Source organism: Lithobates pipiens, unplaced genomic scaffold (assembly GCF_037356315.1).
Source record: "Lithobates pipiens isolate NorthernLeopardFrog02 unplaced genomic scaffold, aLitPip1_a1.2 Scaffold_22, whole genome shotgun sequence".
In the NCBI taxonomy this organism is placed as follows: domain Eukaryota; kingdom Metazoa; phylum Chordata; class Amphibia; order Anura; family Ranidae; genus Lithobates; species Lithobates pipiens.
Window position 1 is genome coordinate 91,510,278 of NW_027507784.1, and position 19,540 is coordinate 91,529,817.

Here is a 19,540-nt window from a genome sequence, read left to right on the forward strand (position 1 = left end):
AACACTTTCAATTAGTGTCAAATCAGATAGGCCCTTGTACTACATAGCTGAAGGTAGATCTAAAGGAAATCAAATTAAATTGTAAGCTCTAATGAGTAGGGCTCTCTGATTCCTACTGTATTAAAACTGTATTGTGATTGTACTGTCTGCCCTTACGTTGTAAAGCGCTGCATAATCTGTCAGCGCTTTATAAATCCTGTATAATAATAATAATAATAATAATAATTAAAAAAACAACTGTATGGCCAAATTTACTGGTGAGATCACCAGGTAAAAATAGAGGGGAAAAAAAAACAAAAAATAAGAAAACAAATACAGCCACCACATCTAATGATGGGTAAGCTGCAATATATAACATTTTGGGTTTTGGGTTTAATACTCGACCGGCCCATAGTAAAAATAGGTCATCACTTTGACGTTAAATTCTGGCGTATGGCAGTAGCTAGCTGCCATAATCCCCCCCCCCAGTACCTTTTTTTACTATGCTTGATTCTCTTTATAATAAAAGTGGTCCCGTGGGCAGATTCACCAGGAGTGATCACTTTTAGAGCGACACACACACACTGCCTTTGCTCCCCAGTCATTCCTGGGCTTACCAGCCCCATTGGTAAAGCCAGAGATCAATCCAATGTAGCCATTAGCTGGGTATGGAGAAGAGTGAGGCCAACATGGCCGCCACTTGTCTCTATGCCCTTGGAGGACCGGAGCGATGTCCCTTTTTTTCTTTTCTTTTAAAGGTAAATGAGAGATCTGGGGTCTTTCTGACCCCCAGATCACTCAAAGTGCCCCATCCCTCTGTGCTCGCGTGCAGAAGCGAGCGCATAATTAAGTCACGCAAGTATATGTAAACGGTGTTCAAACCACACACACACGTGAGGTATTGCCGCCATCGGTAAAGCGGAAGCAATAATTCTAGCACTAGACCTCCTCTGTAACTCTAAACAGGTAACCTGCAAAAATTCATAAAATGTCGCCTATGGAGATTTTTAGGTACCGTAGTTTGTAGCCATTCCACAAGCGTGCGCAATTTTAAAGCATTACATGTTAGGTATCTATTTAGTCAGCGTAAGATCATCTTTCACATTATGTAAAAAAAATAAATAAAAAAAAAATAGGGTAACTATTATGCTTTTTTCTTTTTTTTGTCAGGAATTGTTAATGTCACCGCAAGCGTGGCAAAGAGACACGAGTTTTTGTGCACATCAAATACACTAGACAAATATATGCGCCATTCATTCAAATTAATGGTCTGCCCCGTGCGTGTGGAGTGAAAATTTGCAAAAGAAGCTTGCAAAAAAAATCTCACATTCAGAAGTCGGTAGGTGTGAGCCTTAGAGTAACCCTTTCAGGTATTTAGTACCTCGTGCAGAGTTTAAAGTACCCCTCTAACAATGCTTTATTCTGCCTTTCTCTCCAGAAGGTTGGAGTCATCTTTGTTCAGGCAATACTCAGGCCGCGTACACACGCGGGGACTGTTCGCTCAACTTTGTCCGCTGAACAGTGTTTCGGCGGACAGTCCGCCCGTGTGTGGGCTTTCAGCGGACAGTTTCAGTGGACAGTCTGCTGAACAAAGTTTTTCGGAAATTCCGAAAACCTGTCCGCTGAAACTTTGTTTCAGCGAACAGTCCCCTCGTGTGTAGGCTTGTTCGTCAAACTAAGTTCCGCGCATGCTCAGAAAGGATTTACACGCCGAAGTTTGCATTGCAGTGTATAGGACGTCGTTTTCTAGTCCCGTCGTACGTGCCGTTCACGTCATCGCGCACGGTTTCAGCGGACTGTTCGTTCGTCGTGTGTGGGCAAGTCCGTCCATGCTAATTTTGAGCGGACTGTCCGCTGAAACTGTTTGACGGACAAAGTTGGGCGAACAGTCCCCGCGTGTGTACGCGGCCTCAGGGTCAGAGTCTATTTCTGGCACTGAGAGGCCAATGCAGATCAGCTCCTGATGCAGCCTCTCACCTTGTGACTGGCTACAAAGTTAAAAACGATGTTGTCCGATCACTGCGAAGCAGTGGCAGCTGGTGCTCAACATTTTTGGGGGGACGCAAACAAACTGAAAAATTATGAAAAAAACCCCGTCATTTACAGCCTCACTGTGCCATCAAACACAGCCACTGTGCCCATCAAACGCAGCCACTGTGCCATCAAATGCAGCCACTTTGCCCATCAAACGCAGCCACTGCGCCCATCAAATGCAGCCACTGTGCCATCAAACGCAGCCACTGTGCCCATCAAATGCAGCCACTGTGCCATCAAACGCAGCCATTGTGCCTTCAAATGCTGCAGCTCTGTGTTAGACATGAATGCATTATCAGGGGGAGTATTGTGATCTTAGTGAGGGGTAATAAATACTTGCAACTGTTTATTTGCTTTATGAATGACTTATTGAAGCAAAACTGTTTTTCATCTTTCCATCTATTAAATCATCTGCCCTTGTTTGTTTTAACTTTGGATAGTAAAACATTTTTTTTCTGCCAGTAAATCCCTTATACAGCCCACTTCCCGTTTCTTGTCTGGTCATTAGCCTAGGCTTATAACATCATGCACAACTCTCTCTCTTACTCTTGTGAGAGTTTGCCAGGAAGGGAGGTGGGTGAGTCATAAGAGGGCCAATGAGAGCTGCAGAGCTGGAGGTGTGCCTCTGTGTGTCTGTGTAAATCCGGGAAGTGAACAGGCAGCAGCTTCAGCTGCCCACAGTTAAAATATTTGCAGCCAGGCTCAGCATAGGGAGATTTCTGCAGCATATTTGGCAAGTACAGAATCACAGTATATACAAAATACCGGTCCCGGCCCCTTACCATCTGATCAGCTGTCAGCCAATGACAGCTGATCACATGATCAAAACAAAAGCTTGGTGATCGTTTTATTTTTCTCCTTATGCTGACAGCGGAGGAGAAAAAAAAAAAGAAGATCACCGGCTCAGCTTAAAGGGACATTGGTCCCGAAACAAAGAGGCAATTATGCCTCATAATTGGAAGCTTAAAGTGTCCACAAGTGCCACCTATCAATGCCCACAAGTGCCACCTATCTATGCCCACCAGTGGTGCCAATCAGTGCCACATAGAAGTGCTGCTTATCAGTGCCCATCACTGCCACCCATCAGTGCCCATCACTGCCACCCATCAGTGCCCATCACTGGCACCTATTGGTGCCCATCACTGGCACCTCATCAGCGTACATCAATGATGGACAAAAGTTACCCATTTTAAAATTCTATAACAAAATTAAAAAAAATATATGTTTTTGTTTTTTTAAATCTGTCTTTTTACATTTCTTTAACAAAAAAATAAAAATCGCACAGGTGATCAAATACCACCAAAAGAAAGCTCTATTTAGGGAGAAAAAATGATAAAAATACCATTTGGGTACAGTGTTGTATGCCCGCGCAATTGTCATTCAAAGTGCATCAGCGCTGAAAGCTGAAAATTGGTCTGGATAGGAGGGGGTTTAAGTGCCCAGTAAGCAAGTGGTTAAACCAATATGACCGTTCTCTGCATGCAATTGGAAAAAAACACACAGACGTTCTCCATCCATACTGTATATAAATGCTGTTAGCACAGGACTGTATATCTTCTGGGAAGAGACGTCAGACCACACCCTGCATCAACCAAGGCAATGTGATTAGTAACAATTGCGGTAAGATGGAGATATACGGGAGCTGTCACAAGGACTCCAAGCACAGCAAGAAATGTCATGATCAATTCTGATGTCATTTCTTGCCATATTAGCCGCCTCCTCCGTTATGCGCAGTGTCCTTAGAACCCAGGCAGTGAACCCACTTCCATTTATCAATATAAAAACTCCTATACATTGTAATTCCCCAGCGATCTATAACACGGATTGGAAATGTTTTGGTTGCAGAGATATTACTGTCACATAGTTGCCAAATCTATCATTTGCTGGATTAGCTCGGTGCAGAGCGGATACATTTCTAACCATCAAAGTGCTGATTTCATTAATATATGCATTGAGCAATGAAGGCCGCCTATTTTATGTCTGTATATCTTGCCAACTGCCCCCGACTCCCAGAGGAAGCCTTGGGAATGTGGAAACGTCTCTGGAGTTCAGGTTGGGACAGCTGCAAATAACATTGGCAGTGGTGGCCCGTACATACAGGGCGCCCGGGCCCCAAATCTACATGCAGGGCGCCGGACGCATGGATTCCAATGAGGTATTTTTTTTAAAAAAAAATTAAAGCACGTGATCAGAGGCTCTAATTGGCTTCAAAAAAGGGTGGGCTCAGGACGCAGACCACTTTGCCCTGCGCCCACCCAGTGGTGTGACAATAGCAAATTAATATTCACTATTGTCTTCCTGATTCTCTTTCTATCAGGAAGCAGGTCCTGTGTATATATAATATATATATATATATATATATATATATATATATATATATATATATATATATATATATATATATATATAGATATATATCTATATATAGATATATCTATCTATCTACTGTATCTATCTATCTAGATAGGTATGTAGATAGATAGATAGATAGATAGATAGATAGATAGATAGATATCTAATATATATATATATATATATATATATATATATATATATATATATATATATACACACAAACACACACACACACACACACACACACACACACACACACACACGTTTGAACTTTGGGGTGCACACCTTAATGTAATAGGCTGCGCACACCTATGGGTGGCACTGTGATCCCGGGACATTGGGACTGAGGTCCAAGGTGTGGAACTGTCCCAGACAGTTAGCTCCTATGGACTTTGGTGATTGAGTTTACTTCAAATACTGTTCCACGGAATCAGTGGCGGCTGGTGCTCAATATTTTTGGGGGGGCGGCAAACAAACCTGCTCCCCTCACTTGCACCGCCAACCGCCAGGTGATGGATAGGAGGGCAGTCTTACTTTAGGAAATGCCAAAAGAATATATTTCACCATAAGCGGACTGATTTGTTGCCACCATCCCATAAAATAATATGTGAGAAAGAGGAGAGGGGGGGTGCCTGTACAGCAGGGTAAATCTGCACCGCACTGGGTGATTAGGGTGTACCCAGGCATACCTGGAACTCCCTGTGCGCACGCCTATGGTGTCACCATTGTTTAAGTAAGGGCTTATTCACACAATGTCAGGGGTGGGCTCAGCTCTTCCTTCTCAGAGCTAGTTGCTCAGCTGTCGGCTAATTGTCAGCTCCTATCTCTCTCCACATTTACTCAGCTGTTGATGATATCCTGCTTGTCAGTCCTGAATACTTAAAGCGGGATTCCACCCTAAAGTGGAACCTCCGCTGATCGGATCCCTCCCCCCCTCCGGTGTCACAATTGACACCTTTCAGGGGGGAGGGGGGTGGAGATACCTGTCAAAGACAGGTATTTACAGCCACTTCCGGGCATAGACTCCCGTGGGAGTCTACGCCATTTCCTGCCCTGCCGCGCTGTCTGCTGGGACACACACGGGTCCCAGTGACAGCGCGGAGATTTCCTATTGCGCGGCGCAACTCGCGCATGCGCAGTAGGGAACCGGGAAGTGAAGCCGATTCGCTTCACTTCCTGATTCCCTCACCTAGAATGGTGACGGCAGCAGCCGAGGGCCGAGCGATCGATCGGCCTCGGCTGCCGGCATCGCTGGAACCCGGCACAGGTGAGTGTCCATTTATTAAAAGTCAGCAGCTGTAGTATTTATAGCTGCTGGCTTTTAATATTTTTTTTTTTGGTGGAATCCCTCTTTAAGCCATCCAGCCCAGAGGAGCTCTGCTTTCGCCTTGGTCAACATCACAAGAAACTTCTCCAGTGTTCCTGTTTAAAGACTTGCTTTGCTGACATGCCTTCTGGCTTCGGATCCTGCTTGTTGTTCCACTACATTGATCCCTGACTTCTGGCTTGGCTGACGATCCGTTCTGGTTACTGAACTTTGGCTATGTTTTGACTACGTTTGTTCTTTTTACTTTTATTATTAAACAAGTGTGATTTAAAGTGGGAGTCCGCCGGGACTCCGCGTTTTTTTTTTTTTTTTTTAAAGCCAGCAGCTACAAATACTGCAGCTGCTGACTTTTAAAATAGTGACACTTACCTGTCCAGCGCGCCCGCGATGTCGGCACCCGAAGCCGATCTGTAGATCGTTTCTCGGGTGCTGCCGCCGCCATCTTGGGTATGGGAATCAGGAAATGGAGCCTTTCGGCTTCATTTCCCGGTTCCCTACTGCGCATGCGCGAGCCGCGCTGCGCAATAAGGACGGTCCCCGCTGCCTCTGGGATCTGTGTGTTTTCCCAGCAGGCAGCGGGGCACTTGCGGAAAGGGACGGGCACTTGCGGAAAGGGGCGTAATCTACGCCCCTTTCCGCAGAGAACTATCCCGGAAGTGGGTGCATTTACCTGGATTATCCAGGTAACTGCACCCCCCTCCCCCCTGAAAGGTTCCAATTGTGGCGCCGGAGGGGGGGGAGGATTCCGATGAGCGGAAGGTCCATTTTAGGGTGGACCTCCGCTTTAACTGTACTACTGTCTCTGTCTGATTTCATGGTTTCTGATACACAAGCGGCCAGAGGGCAGTAAAACAGGTGAGTTGTGGTTTTACCACCTTCCGACTGCCAACCAAAAGAAGTACATGCAGATGCCCAGGGCAGTACGCATAGTCCGGCCTCAACAAAAAAATGAAACCACATGTCACATTCACCAAACACAAGATATTTAGGTGTATGTAGCCACTCCGAAACTGGCATCTAATGCATGCAACACATGCAGTTGCGGTGCAGTGGTCTAGCCTTTTTAAAGCGGTATTTAAAGGTTTTACATAAATAAATAAAAGCTGATCATTGTAAGCACCTATGCCAGTGGTACAGGACAGCTTGTGTGCCATACAGAGGGGGTGGTATATGGTATGGAGTGCCCATGCAGATTGCAATATATTGGCTACACAAAAAAATCATTGGTCAAGAGACCGCAGGGACATGTGTACATTTCAATAGGTAAAGGAAAGAAAGCCTAATTGATACATTCGTTGGAGAGCTTGTTCTTTTGAAAAATAACAGACTTACTGGTTGGATCACCAGATGAAAATAGAAGAAAATCGAAAAATCAAAATGAATACACTCATCACATCTAAGAATTGATAAGCTGCATCAATATAATAAATGTTTGTTTTGGGGTTTAATACTGCTTTAACCTCTTGCCAACCAGCTGTCGCAGTTTTACTGTGGCAGAATGGCACAGCTGGGCGCAACGACGTTATGTAACGTCGCTTCACCCTGTGGCCGCTAGGGGCGCCCGCTGCTCGCCCCCGGGAATGGATGCGAATGCCCGGCAGGAGCGATGACCGCCGGGCTCCTGCGATTACTTGTCATGTACAGTGAACCGGTTCTCTGAGGGGAGAAGAGACTGATCGTGTGTTCATACAAAGTATGAACAGCGATCTGTCATCTCCCCTAGACAGTCCCATTCCCCTTCAGTTAGAACACAGAAAGGGAACCCAGTTAACCCCTTGATCCCCCCTAGTGTTTAACCCCTTCCTTGCCAGTGATATTTTTACAGTAATCAGTGCATTTTTATAGCACTGATCGCTGTATAATGCCAATGGTCCCAAAAATGTGTAAAAATTGTCCAATGTAATAATGAGTCCCAATAAAAATTGCAGATCGCTGCCATTACTAGTAAAAAAAATAAAAAAATATAAAAATGCTATAAATCCCTCCCCTATTTTTTACACGCAATAACTTTTGCGCAAACCAATCAATATAAGCTTATTGCGATTTTTATTACCAAAAATATATAGAAGAATACATATCGGCCTAAACTGAGAAAAAAATTGCTTTTTTTTTTTAAAAAAGGGGGGATATTTATTATTGCAAAAAGAACAAAATATTTTTTTTCAAAATTGTCGCTCTCTTTTCATTTATAGCTCAAAAAATAAAAAACGCAGAGGTGATCAAATAGCAACCAAGAGAAAGCTCTATTTGTGGGGAAAATGACCTTTTTGTTTGGGTACAGTGACGCACGAGCGCGCAATTGTCAGTTAAAACGGCGCAGTGCCGAATCGCAAAAAATGGCCCGGTCATTTGGCAGCCAAATCTTCCGGGGCTGAAGCGGTAAAGGCTACCAGGAGGAGACAACATATCCTCTCCTCATCACTTATCAATTGCCCTCTGAAAAGCATTTCACTGTGCTTTTTCACTACTGTGAAGGCTAAATGAGGTATTGAGGAGGCAGTATAACATCTTTTCACCGCCTGTCAAATGCCCTTTGAAGAGCGATCCAACGTGGATTCAGACGGTACCGTACGTGCGAACGAGCCCTTAAGGGTGAGCTTGTGAAAACAGAAAAATGGGAGCGGCCATTACTGAATGAACATAAGTAACCTTGGGCTTTAAGGTCACCATGCATCCTGGCCACACAATCAATTTAGGATATAGCAAAGCTATCGCGCCTACCCAACTTATTCAATCAATTTGTATCCAATTAGGCAGGCCCTTGAACTACATGGTTGTTGGTAGATCTAAAGGAGGTTGTACAGTCGGATTGCAGGGTGTATGGTGAGCATCGGCGGGACTTGGCAAAAGGTTCACTAAAGCCACATTGTTGCTGTGGAGCTAAGCACGCCATAAACACAGTGGTGGCTGTAAGATCTGCACTCCATAAAAACCTCCGCTGTTCATATGAAACCATTCATCTGAGTAATTAGAGGAGAACAGAGCCCCTGACCGACCATAGACGCAGACGCAGACAGTATGCTGCCAGGGATGACATTATTGCCGAGTTTCTGGCTGCAGCTAATTGTCCAGTTCGTAAGTGAGCATAGTACAGATTGCAGCTGTATCCAGAGCATACATTTAGCCACCTGTGAACCTAATGGACTGTTTGCCCCCTCCCCTGACCGTCTGTGTGTATGGAGCCCCATACACATGCCTTTGATCCTCAGCTGCTCCATTTGGTTGCCAGGAGTGAAGACAAATGGCCAGTTATGGGTGGAGCGCTGCTCCCTGACACCCCTGGAGCTCGGTTGTTTGGACACTCAAGCACCAGCGCTGTCACATGAGGGCGAGAGTCACGACTTGGAGCTTTCATGGGGCTCCTTCAGGCCCTGTGTACACCTGAGCGATGCTACCGCAATACTTTTTTTTTTTTTTGGCAATTCCGTTATTTGCCAAAGAAAGTTACACGTAGCAATCAATAAAAATAGTATTAGCAATCAATATCAATCAGTATCAATAAAAATAGTATTTACGCATGCCATCAAGGCACAAGCAGGAAACAACCCATGGATACAATCCCCCACCCCAATCTTTCATTATATGATAGAAGTCCCCAGTTACATGGGCTTTATATCCAGATCATAAGCTATGCTACTTCCCATATTTTTGCCAGGCTTCCCGGCAAAGGTGACTACCTCATGGGAGAGGGACGTAGGAACATTTGAGGAGGATCAATGGGCAGAGGCCCTGCAGGCAATACAAAGGTGCTCGCTTAACAAGGCACAGCGATTGTCACAATTGTACATTGTAATGAGGGTGCACCTTATGCCGGCCAGACTGTACAAGATGGGGATTGGGGGAAATGATCAATGCACCAGGTGCGCCAGGGACCATGGAAATCTCATTCATTTAATGTGCCGCTGCCCCAAGTTACATCTCTATTAGAGGAGAGTCATTGAAACTATCAATGAGGTCTTCATGGTAAAGGTTCCACAAGACCCAAAAGTGTGTATTGTAGGCATTATGGACGATCTCCCAATTGAGGAGAACCCATGGAAGGCGATTGGTAGAGCTCTTTTCCAGGCCCGTAAACTTATCCTTAACACTGGAGAGCGAGTGACCCTCCTAGGTTGCGTGAATGGATAGCTCAGATGGGAGCTACATTACGCTTGGAAAAGTACATTTATCAACACAGGGGCCGCCCAGGAAAATTTGAGTTACTGTGGGCTCCTTGGCTCTATACGCCAGGGTTATCCCTCCTGGAGCTGGTTATAGACAGATTGCTTTTCTAAGAAATTAACAGAAGAGCCATAACTGAGGGTATAAAAAAATACAAAGATACAAAACAAATATAGGTAAATAATCGGAGGCGGGGTCCAAGAACAATGGGCCCGGCGTTGCACAGAATATGTGGTCATGACAGTGTATACTCTACTTATTGATAGATAGTGCTCAGTGCGTCACGCTGGGATGTCTTAGCCCTTGTACACACGGTCGGAGAATCCGTCGGAATGTGTCCTATCGGACCGTGTTGTCGGATAATCCGACTGTGTGTGGTATGCATCGGATTGATTACGTCGGAATATCCGTCGGACCCAATTTTCCAACTTGTTGGAAATATTTTCCGACCAACTGGTTAGATCGGACATACTCCGATCATGTGTAGAGAATTTTGATCGGACCAAGTGCCACGCATGCTCAGATCAAATTCCTACATCAAAGCTATTGGCTACTAGCCTGAACGTAGTCCCGTCGTAACAAAATTACGTCATCACGTTCTGAATGATCGGATTTTTCGACAACTTATTCCGACCATGTGTATGCAACAGTTTCGGACAAGATCCGACGGACAAAATCCGACGGATTTGGTTGTTGAAATCTCCAACCGTGTGTACAGGGGCTTAGATATGTTTATGTAGATGGTCAAGGCATATGTGCGGCAATGCCACGTACACACGGCCGATGGAATTTCTGATGGAAACAGTCCGATGAGAGCTTTTCATCAGATTTTCTGACCGTGTGTGTACGCCCATCTGCCTTTTTATGTCGGCATTTCCGATGGTCTTTAGATTGAGAGCAGAAGCTGAGCAGGGAGGGCAATTAAGGGGACCTGTTGTATACACTGTGTGGACAAAGCACCTATCATCATCACCTTGTGAGTCAGGGACTTTTTCAATTAAATAAATAAATAATCTGCAATAAATTATTATCAAATGATGAATATGGTCCTTAATATTCCAAGAAAGTTACTTAGCCAAATAGACCATGCATAAGCAAGTGCAGTTGCTCCAGAGCTTAGTAAATGAGGCAAAGCTTTAAAAGAATGCAAGGGAAATAAAAAAAAAATAAAAAAATGCATTTTCCTTGCATGAGATTGGAGGGGTCGTGATGGAATGGGCAGAGCGTGTGTATTTGGTAATAGTATACCATCGGCCATGAGACTTTGCAGGATATTACATAAAGTAAGTCCCTGAGCCTCTTTCTTCACAGGTGACTGCGGCTCCCCTCGCCAAACCTCAAACTTAGGCAGACGGTTTAAATCTGTTTTCCATACAGCCAAAGAGTTCACACAGTTGGATGAACGACTTATCTCTCCTTAACCCAGATACCAAGGCGGCTCTCACAATGTAACAGAAAGTTCATTGTAACCCTTCTATAGAGAGGGAAACAAAGAAGAAAAACTAAACCGAATCTGGAATAGAAGATATTGGAGGAGAGGTGAATTCTGATTGGTTAAAATCCTGTCCTACATATTGCTTTATTCCTTATTAAATAAGCCGATAAATGCTTACAAGACAATCCCATATAGGCCTAAAAGTTTCATTGCATCTCCCTCATAAAAATACCAACATATGAAAAAAGTGTACAAAACACAATACACTTCCATGTAATACCCCACCTTGGCTTCTCCCACACAAGATTGGATCCCTACCCCGCTCCTCCTCAATTCTATACCCCCACCCTTACCCCCAAGTCCACCCTTTGCACTGTTATAAATATTATGTACTGTGTGTATATATATATATATATATATATATATTAGGGCTGTGGAAATGAAAGATTAATTCCTCGATTAATCAATTAATTTTTTTGATTGATCAAAATTCTTTTGATCGGTACTGACCTCTCCGCTGGCTTCCGGGTCTTCAGGGAGTTCCGTCAGAGATCTGGTGACATCACGGACATCGACGTCACCGGACTCCTCCCCCCTTCCCCTAGTGCATCCGTCTGCTAACGAAGGGAAGGGGGGAGGAGTCCAGTGAAGTTGAAGTTCTGATTGAACGTAACGCGTACGGGGGAGGAGCTACGCATGACGTCCCCCGCTGCTGCCCTACGGAACTAACACGATTGCCGGCTTTACATGCTGTGTTTTTATCATCTTTATGTGAGTAGTTTGTGTTTGAACACACAAATTAAATTGTATACTTAAGAGGTGAGCACTTTGATCTTTTCTTTCTACCCATGACCTGGCGTCCTTGCTGAGATCTAAGGAGACGTGAGAGAAGTTTATGGTTCGTGTTAACCCTTTTGATACCCGCTTGCATGACCACCTGTTTGCACAGTGGTCCATGCCATAAGGTGAGAGTGATTGGTTAGACCGGAGGTGGAGGGATTGTCACTCTACTATGGAAAAAAAAAAAGACTTCAGTCAGTGCTACAGTTTGAATTTAAAACATATTTCTGTGAACTGTGAAGTTAAGTCATGGATTGTGGAAACTAACTAGTGTCGGGTGATTCTATATAGTGTATACCACATTTACCACTGACTAATGCAATGCAAGAAGATCAGCTAAAAGTAGTTGGATCTGTATGTGCGTTAGAATTAATCAAAATTTGTCGATTAATCGATTTAAAAAACAAAATGATTAATCGAACAAGAAAATTTGAATCAGTAACAGCCCTAATATATATATATATATATATATATATATATATATATATATATATATATATATATATATATATATATCATTGTTGCAGTAATCTATTGGAATTTGAATTGGTTGATAGTATCTTTCTTGTATACCTTAAAATCAATAAATCTTTTATTACAGAAAATGTTAATACCTGATGGAGCATTACCAATAGAAATGCATATTATGTGGATACGATCCCTATATTAAGGCTCCATGCACACTGGAGCTCAAAAAAGCTTTTTCTGGACGCTAGATTGCTGGCAGAAAACACTGGTTGAAAAACATGCTTTTAACAGTGTTTTGTACTAGTGTTTATGTGCGTTTTTTAGCATTAGCGTATATGGGAATTTTTAATAAAAATACAGAGGACACTCCAAAAATCCCACAATGCATTCCCAAACTCCCACAATGCACTGAAAAAAAAGGCCGAATGCTAATAAACATGCATTTATGAGCGTTTATGTGCATTTATCGGCGTTTATTGCTTTTTAGCAGTCAGAAAAACTGCACTTTGAATGCGATTTTATGGCTTCAGAGAACAGCCCATAAACTCCACTGCTGATAAAAGTTAAAAAACGTCCATGTGTGCATGGATACATAGGGGGTTATTTACTAAAGGAAAATCCACTTTGCACTGCAAGTGCACTTGAAAGTGCAGTCGCTGTAGATCTGAGGGGGACATGCAAGGAAAATAAAAAACAGCATTTTAGCTTGCACATGATAGAATGATAAAATCAGCAGAGCTTCCACTCATTTCAGATCTACCCTTTAGATTCAGAGCGACTTCACTTCCAAGTGCACTTACAGTGCAAAGTGGATTTGCCTTTCCTAAATAACCCCCATAGGGGGTTATTTAGGAAAGGCAAATCCACTTTACACTACAAGTGCAAACTACAAGTGCAAAGTGCATTTGAAATTGCACTGAAAGTGCACTTGGAAGTGCAGTCGCTCTAAATCTAAGGGGTAGATCTTAAATGAGGGGAAGCTCTGCTGATTTTATCATCCAATCATGTGCAAGCTAAAACGCTGATTTTACTTTCCTTGCATGTCCCCATCAGATCTACAACAACTGCACTTCCAAGTGCACTTTCAGTGCAAAGTGGATTTTCCTTTAGTAAATAACCCCCATAGAGTGGAGTTTATGGGCTGTTAAAAAAAAAACCACCCAAACTCTAAAAAACTTCCGTTTATGAGCTCCAGTGTGCATGGAGCCTTAGCACGTAAAGTTATTCTACAAAAATAGACATCTATTGACTCCACAACCCATAAACAATGGGTTGAGAAACTCAATTATATACTTAAAGAGGGATTCCACCAAAAAAAAAAAAATATTAAAAGCCAGCAGCTATAAATACTACAGCTGCTGACTTTTAATAAATAGACACTCACCTGTCCCGGGTTCCAGCGATGCCGGCAGCCGAGGCCGATCGATCGCTCGGCCCTCGGCTGCTGCCGCCACCATTCTAGGTGAGGGAATCAGGAAGTGAAGCGAATCGGCTTCACTTCCCGGTTCCCTACTGCGCATGCGCGAGTTGCGTCGCGCAATAGGAAATCTCCGCGCTGTCACTTGGACCCGTGTGTGTCCCAGCAGACAGCTTGGCAGGGCAGGAAATGGCGTAGACTCCCACGGGAGTCTATGCCCGGAAGTGGGTGTAAATACCTGTCTTTGACAGGTATCTCCACCCCCCTCCCCCCTGAAAGGTGTCAATTGTGACACCGGAGGGGGGGAGGGATCCGATCAGCGGAGGTTCCACTTTAGGGTGGAATCCCGCTTTAAAAGAGAAAAATTTACATACAAACATAGAGGTACACCCTAAATATTTAATAAAAAATGGTTACACTGGATAAAACCTATTCATGAATTATATGATGCTTTTTCTAGTCGAGAGGAGTGAAGGTAGAGGAGACAGAAGTAAGGAGTAGTGGTAGAAGAGAGAGGTATAGAGAGTGTAAAAATAAGATAATTTGTTGCTGCTTGGAGGAAATGGCTACAATTTTTGTTGTGTAAAGTGTACTTATAATTTTAGTATGTTATATTCATTATATGCTAAGTCACTCCGAGAGGTACAAAGTATGTTTGGTTTATGTTTTTGTTTGTTTTTTATTGGATTTTTTACTTTATGATATGATATGGACTAATTTGTTATATTTGTTTATATGTTTTTGCAAAAAAAAAAAAAAAAAGTATTTGATTAAAAAAAAAAAAAGAAAAGAAAATGTTACAAAGTTGCCCCGGGGAAACCTCCTGTCTAGCCTTCTACTGGAATTTTCTGTATTAGGTTTGGTTCAAACTGTACCCTTCATGTGAATCGCACTGGAACCGCACCACATTATTGTGCAATTCACATGCAATGCAGTGTGGGGCAATTTGAGCATATTCACTTTGAAGGGGCTCAAATCGCATGCACCCTTTTTGTACCATGCGATCCTGGGTGCAGGCAGGCATTTGTAAGCTGCGTTGGGGTGCTGTTAACTTTGTATTGAAAACTGCAGCAGATTGCAAGGGCAGCGCGATTACAATGAGGTGCGAGAAACGTGCACAAATCACGGCATTTCCCGCAAGGCATAAGTGTGAACCTAGCCTTACAGGTTGACAATGGGGTTGATTTACTAAAGGCATATAGACTGTGCAATTTGCAAAGTGCAGTTGCCCTCTGCAAGTGCAGTTTCTCCGGAGGTTAGTAAATGAGTTAAGGCTTCACTTTGCAAACAATACCCAATCACGTGCAAGGAAAAAAATAAATTTTTGCTTGCACATGATTGCATTTTTGCTTGCACATGATTGGATGATGGAAGTCAGCAGAGCTTCTGCTCATTTACTAACTTCTGGAGAAACTGCAATTTGCAAAGTGCACGGTCTATTTGCCTTCAGTAGTAAATCAACCCCACAAGGTATATATTAGTCCCTACCACACAGCTCCTCCACTCTATCCCCCATCTCCCCTCCAAGCCAACCTTTTGTACTATCAGGGCACTTTCACACTGAGGCGCTGGGGCATCTGCGGTAAAACGCTGCTATTTTTTGCACTGCTTTACCATTGTTTTTTCGGCTGCTAGCGGGGGGCTTTTAACCCCCGCTAGCAGCCGAATAAGGGTTAAAAACTCCAGAAAAGCGGCACTTTGGCAGCGCTGCCCATTGATTTCAATGGGCAGGGGGCGCATAAGGAGCGGAGCATAGCGCCTGTAAAGCGTTTCAGTGTGAAAGTAGCCTTATATTAATATTATATTGTAAAAATACAGTATGTATAATATTGTTGCAATAATCTACTGGAATTTTTGCGCTCATTCACATGTACAGTGACCTGCAATTTTCTGCATTGGATTAAAGCAGGTCACTGCAAGGGCAACAATACGGTCCCTGATTTACACCACATGTGTATTGCAGTGCAGTGCATTGTGCTAAAATACAACTTGTGTGCATTTTGACACAATGCGCATGAAAGCATGTAAACACAATGCAACTGAAAGTAAAGATATCAAAAATAAATAGTTTTTGGAAAAAATAATAATAAATTGTTGTTAGTACTTTGACCCTTCCAGGGACCTATCAATTCACAATGAGTGACATGAAAACACATGCAAGGCGTATAAAAATGAAAGACAATGGGGGTTATTTACTAAAGGAAAATCCACTTTTCACTGCAAGTGCACTTGGAAGTGCAGTCGCTGTAGATCCAAGGGGGACATGCAAGGAAAATTAAAAACAGCATTTTAGCTTGCACATGATTGGATGATAAAATCAGCAGAGCTTCCCCTCATTTCAGATCTACCCCTTAGATTTAGAGCGACTGCATTTCTAAGTACACTTTCAGTCCAAAGTGGATTTGCCTTTCGTAAATAACCCCCAATGCGTGTAAAAATGCATGTTAAAAACACATCAACATGCATGACTTTTCAATGTGTTGCAGTGAGTTTTTTTGTGTAGTATGGTGTCAAAGGACCCAGTTGATGATATGTATCTTGTATAGCTTATTGCAGGGTTTCTCAACCAGGGTTCCTCCAGAAGTTCCTAGGGGTTCCTTGAGCAATGAGCAATTTCTGCCTCTCAGATAAGTTCCCACTAACACCATTCATCTTTTTAGCTATCTGTAAGGGGGTGATTCTTCCCAATGACCACAAGCGTAAGGAGCATTCTTCCCAATGACCAGCGGCAGCTTGTCCATAAGGGGGACAGGGGTGATGCCCCCCTAATCAATGCGCCCAGACCCTAACCTACACGCAGGGTGCCTGATGCATGGATTTCAATGGTTTTTTTTTTTGAAGCACATGATTAGAGCCTGAGGCTCTAATTGGTGTAAAAAAAAGGGTGGACTCGGGGAGCAGAACACTGCGCCTTGAGCCCACACAGTTGTGTGACAATAGCAAATGAATATTCACTATTGTTAGAAGAGTACGAGGGATGAATGTGAGGCAATTATGATCCTACAGTTTTTAATGTTTAATATTTCTTGGTAATATAATTATTTGTTAATGTTTATATATGTTAATAATATGTTTGTATATCTTTGCAGTATATGTACAAATTTTTGCCCCAATCTAAGGCCCTGATGAAGCGGGACTCCCCACGAAACGTGTAGGCCAGTTTTCTCGAATCCTCAGCCAGGACCAGCACATCCTGGATAGGCTTACAGTAACTGTGGGTTTTAACCTGTTGTATTCAATTTTTTTTTTTTTTTTAAATCTAACCATTTGTATATGGAAATTTAATATTTGTTTATTTTTTAAGCCTTTTTGATATGTGGATTTATTAGACCCTGTAAGGTACATGTAAAGTCCCACTCCATTTTTGTTCTCATTCAGTAATATTCACTATTGTCTTCCTGTTTCTCCTCCCGGCCAATCAGGAAGCTGGTCCTGAGACCTGACTGGCCAGGAGTCTTAGGACTCCCGACCAATCGGGTCTCAGGACCCCGTTCCTGTTCGTCAGGGAGGAGAAACAATGGCCCCGAAGCGAGGAGTAGCAGGAGCGAGCAGCACCATGGCTATGCCGCCCCCCCCCCCCAAAAAAATATTGATCACAAGCCGCGACTGCCCCTCACACTAATGTATCATGAGTTGTAGATAGAGGGGGTTATTTACGAAAGGCAAATTCACTTTGCACTGGAATTGCACTTGGAAGTGCAGTCGCTGTAGATCTGAGGAGGGCATGCAAGGAAAATAAAAAACAGCATTTTAGCTTGCACATGATTGGATGATAAAATCAGCAGAGCTTCCCCTCATTTCAGATCTTCCCCTCAGATCTACAGCGACTGCACTTCCAAGTGCACTTTCAGTGCATTTACAAATGCAAAGTGGATTTGCCTTTTGTAAATAGCCCCCTCAGTCATTTTTAGCAAGGGTTCCCTGAAACCGTAGATATTTCAAGGGCTCCTCTGTATTGAAAAGGTTGAGAAAGATGGTCTTATTTTATGCCTATAACATCTTAATAAAGGAAATAAATAACAGAATGACAAAAAAAAAAAAAAACACATGCAAGGCCTATAAAAACAAATGCACACATAAATGCATGCTAAAAGCACATCAATGTGCTTGCATTTTCAATACGTTGTATTGAGTTTTTATGTGTCGTATGAAGATAAAGGATGATATGCCTAATAATATACCTAATAGTATACCTTAAAGCCATAAAAACTCTATAAAAGAAACATTTACAAAGTCGGACAAAGATATAATTTGTATATTTTTGTTGTTGTTGTTATATTGTACTTTGTATCCTTTGGTGTTTATTAAAAGGTCTTGTGTTGTTTTATTATCTTTCCTTGTTTACATATAATGACATTCATAATATTATACTATTACTAATGATAACAGTAGTGGTAATTGTAGGATGAATTTTAGACTTCAAATCCTTCAGAAATCTATTATTCTATTCTAGAGTAAAGGTTGAGACTCAGATAACAATAGACTAGGATCCCTATTGTCACCCAGTGATGCATAGAGCAGTATGTGTATGGTGTAGGGGGGTACCTGGGTCAGGGTCATGCTTCCAGGCGGTCCAGCAGCTCCTCAGCACAGCCCAGCAGGACAATTCCCTGGTCCGCAGCCTGTGACTCTCCCCGGTACACTGTGTAAGAGGATGAGAAGGACACACTATAAACTCCCCATCCAGCCCTGCCCATTCCTTGTCTGCGCTCCCTATCCATTCTTAAAGACGTACTCTCAAGTGTCTGCTGCCCGCCCACAAAACAATTTGTGTCCCTTCTCCCATTACTGACCCTCCACTATTAATCCTATAATTGATAACAGTCATTTTACAGAGATCTGGAAAGGCTTTTTCTAATACACTTTCTTTTTTTTTTTTATAAAATAAAAATTCAGAATTAAATAATTTGTATCTGAAAGTGTCATTAATGTTTACATCTTTTTAACTCTTTATTATATACAGTGGGGGTTATTTACGAAAGGCAAATCCACTTTGCACTGAAAGCGCACTTGGAAGTGCAATCGCTCTGAATCTAAGTGGTAGATCTGAAATGAGGGGAAGCTCTGCTGATTTTATCATCCAATCATGTGCAAGCTAAAATTCTGTTTTTTATTTTCCTTGCAAGTCCCCCTCGGATCTACAGCGACTTCACTTTCAAGTGCACTTGCAGTGTAAAGTGGATTTTTAGCAAATAACCCCCAGTGTTTTGCAAAAGTATTCACCTCCTTGGCTTTTTACCTATTTTATTACATTGCAGCCTTTAGTTCAATGTCTTTTTAATCTAAATTATTTGTGATGGATCAGAACACAATAGTCTAAGTTGGTGAAGTAAAATTAGAAAAATATATACATAAAACTATTTTTCAGAAAGATAAAAAAACTGCTAATTGGCATGTGCTTATGTATTCACCCCCCTTTGTTATGAAGCCCATAAAAAGCGCTGGTGCAACCAATTACCTTCAGAAGTCACATAATTAGTGAAATGATGTCCACCTGTGTGCAATCTAAGTGTCACATGACCTG

General features: G+C 42.7%; 1 protein-coding gene across 2 annotated transcripts in view; it reads right to left on the reverse strand.

Annotated features, from left to right (window-relative positions):
• PLCD4 (phospholipase C delta 4) overlaps window positions 1-18,691 on the reverse strand; it is a 149,228-nt gene extending 130,537 nt beyond the window's left edge. Inside the window, exon 1 of one of the 2 annotated variants that reach the window (XM_077447883.1) lies at window positions 18,562-18,691. The gene's annotated coding sequence lies outside the window, so the exon portion shown is untranslated. The remainder of the gene's footprint in view (window positions 1-18,561) is intronic. The other variant, XM_077447884.1, reaches the window with a different exon arrangement.
• Window positions 18,692-19,540: the final 849 nt, after the last annotated feature.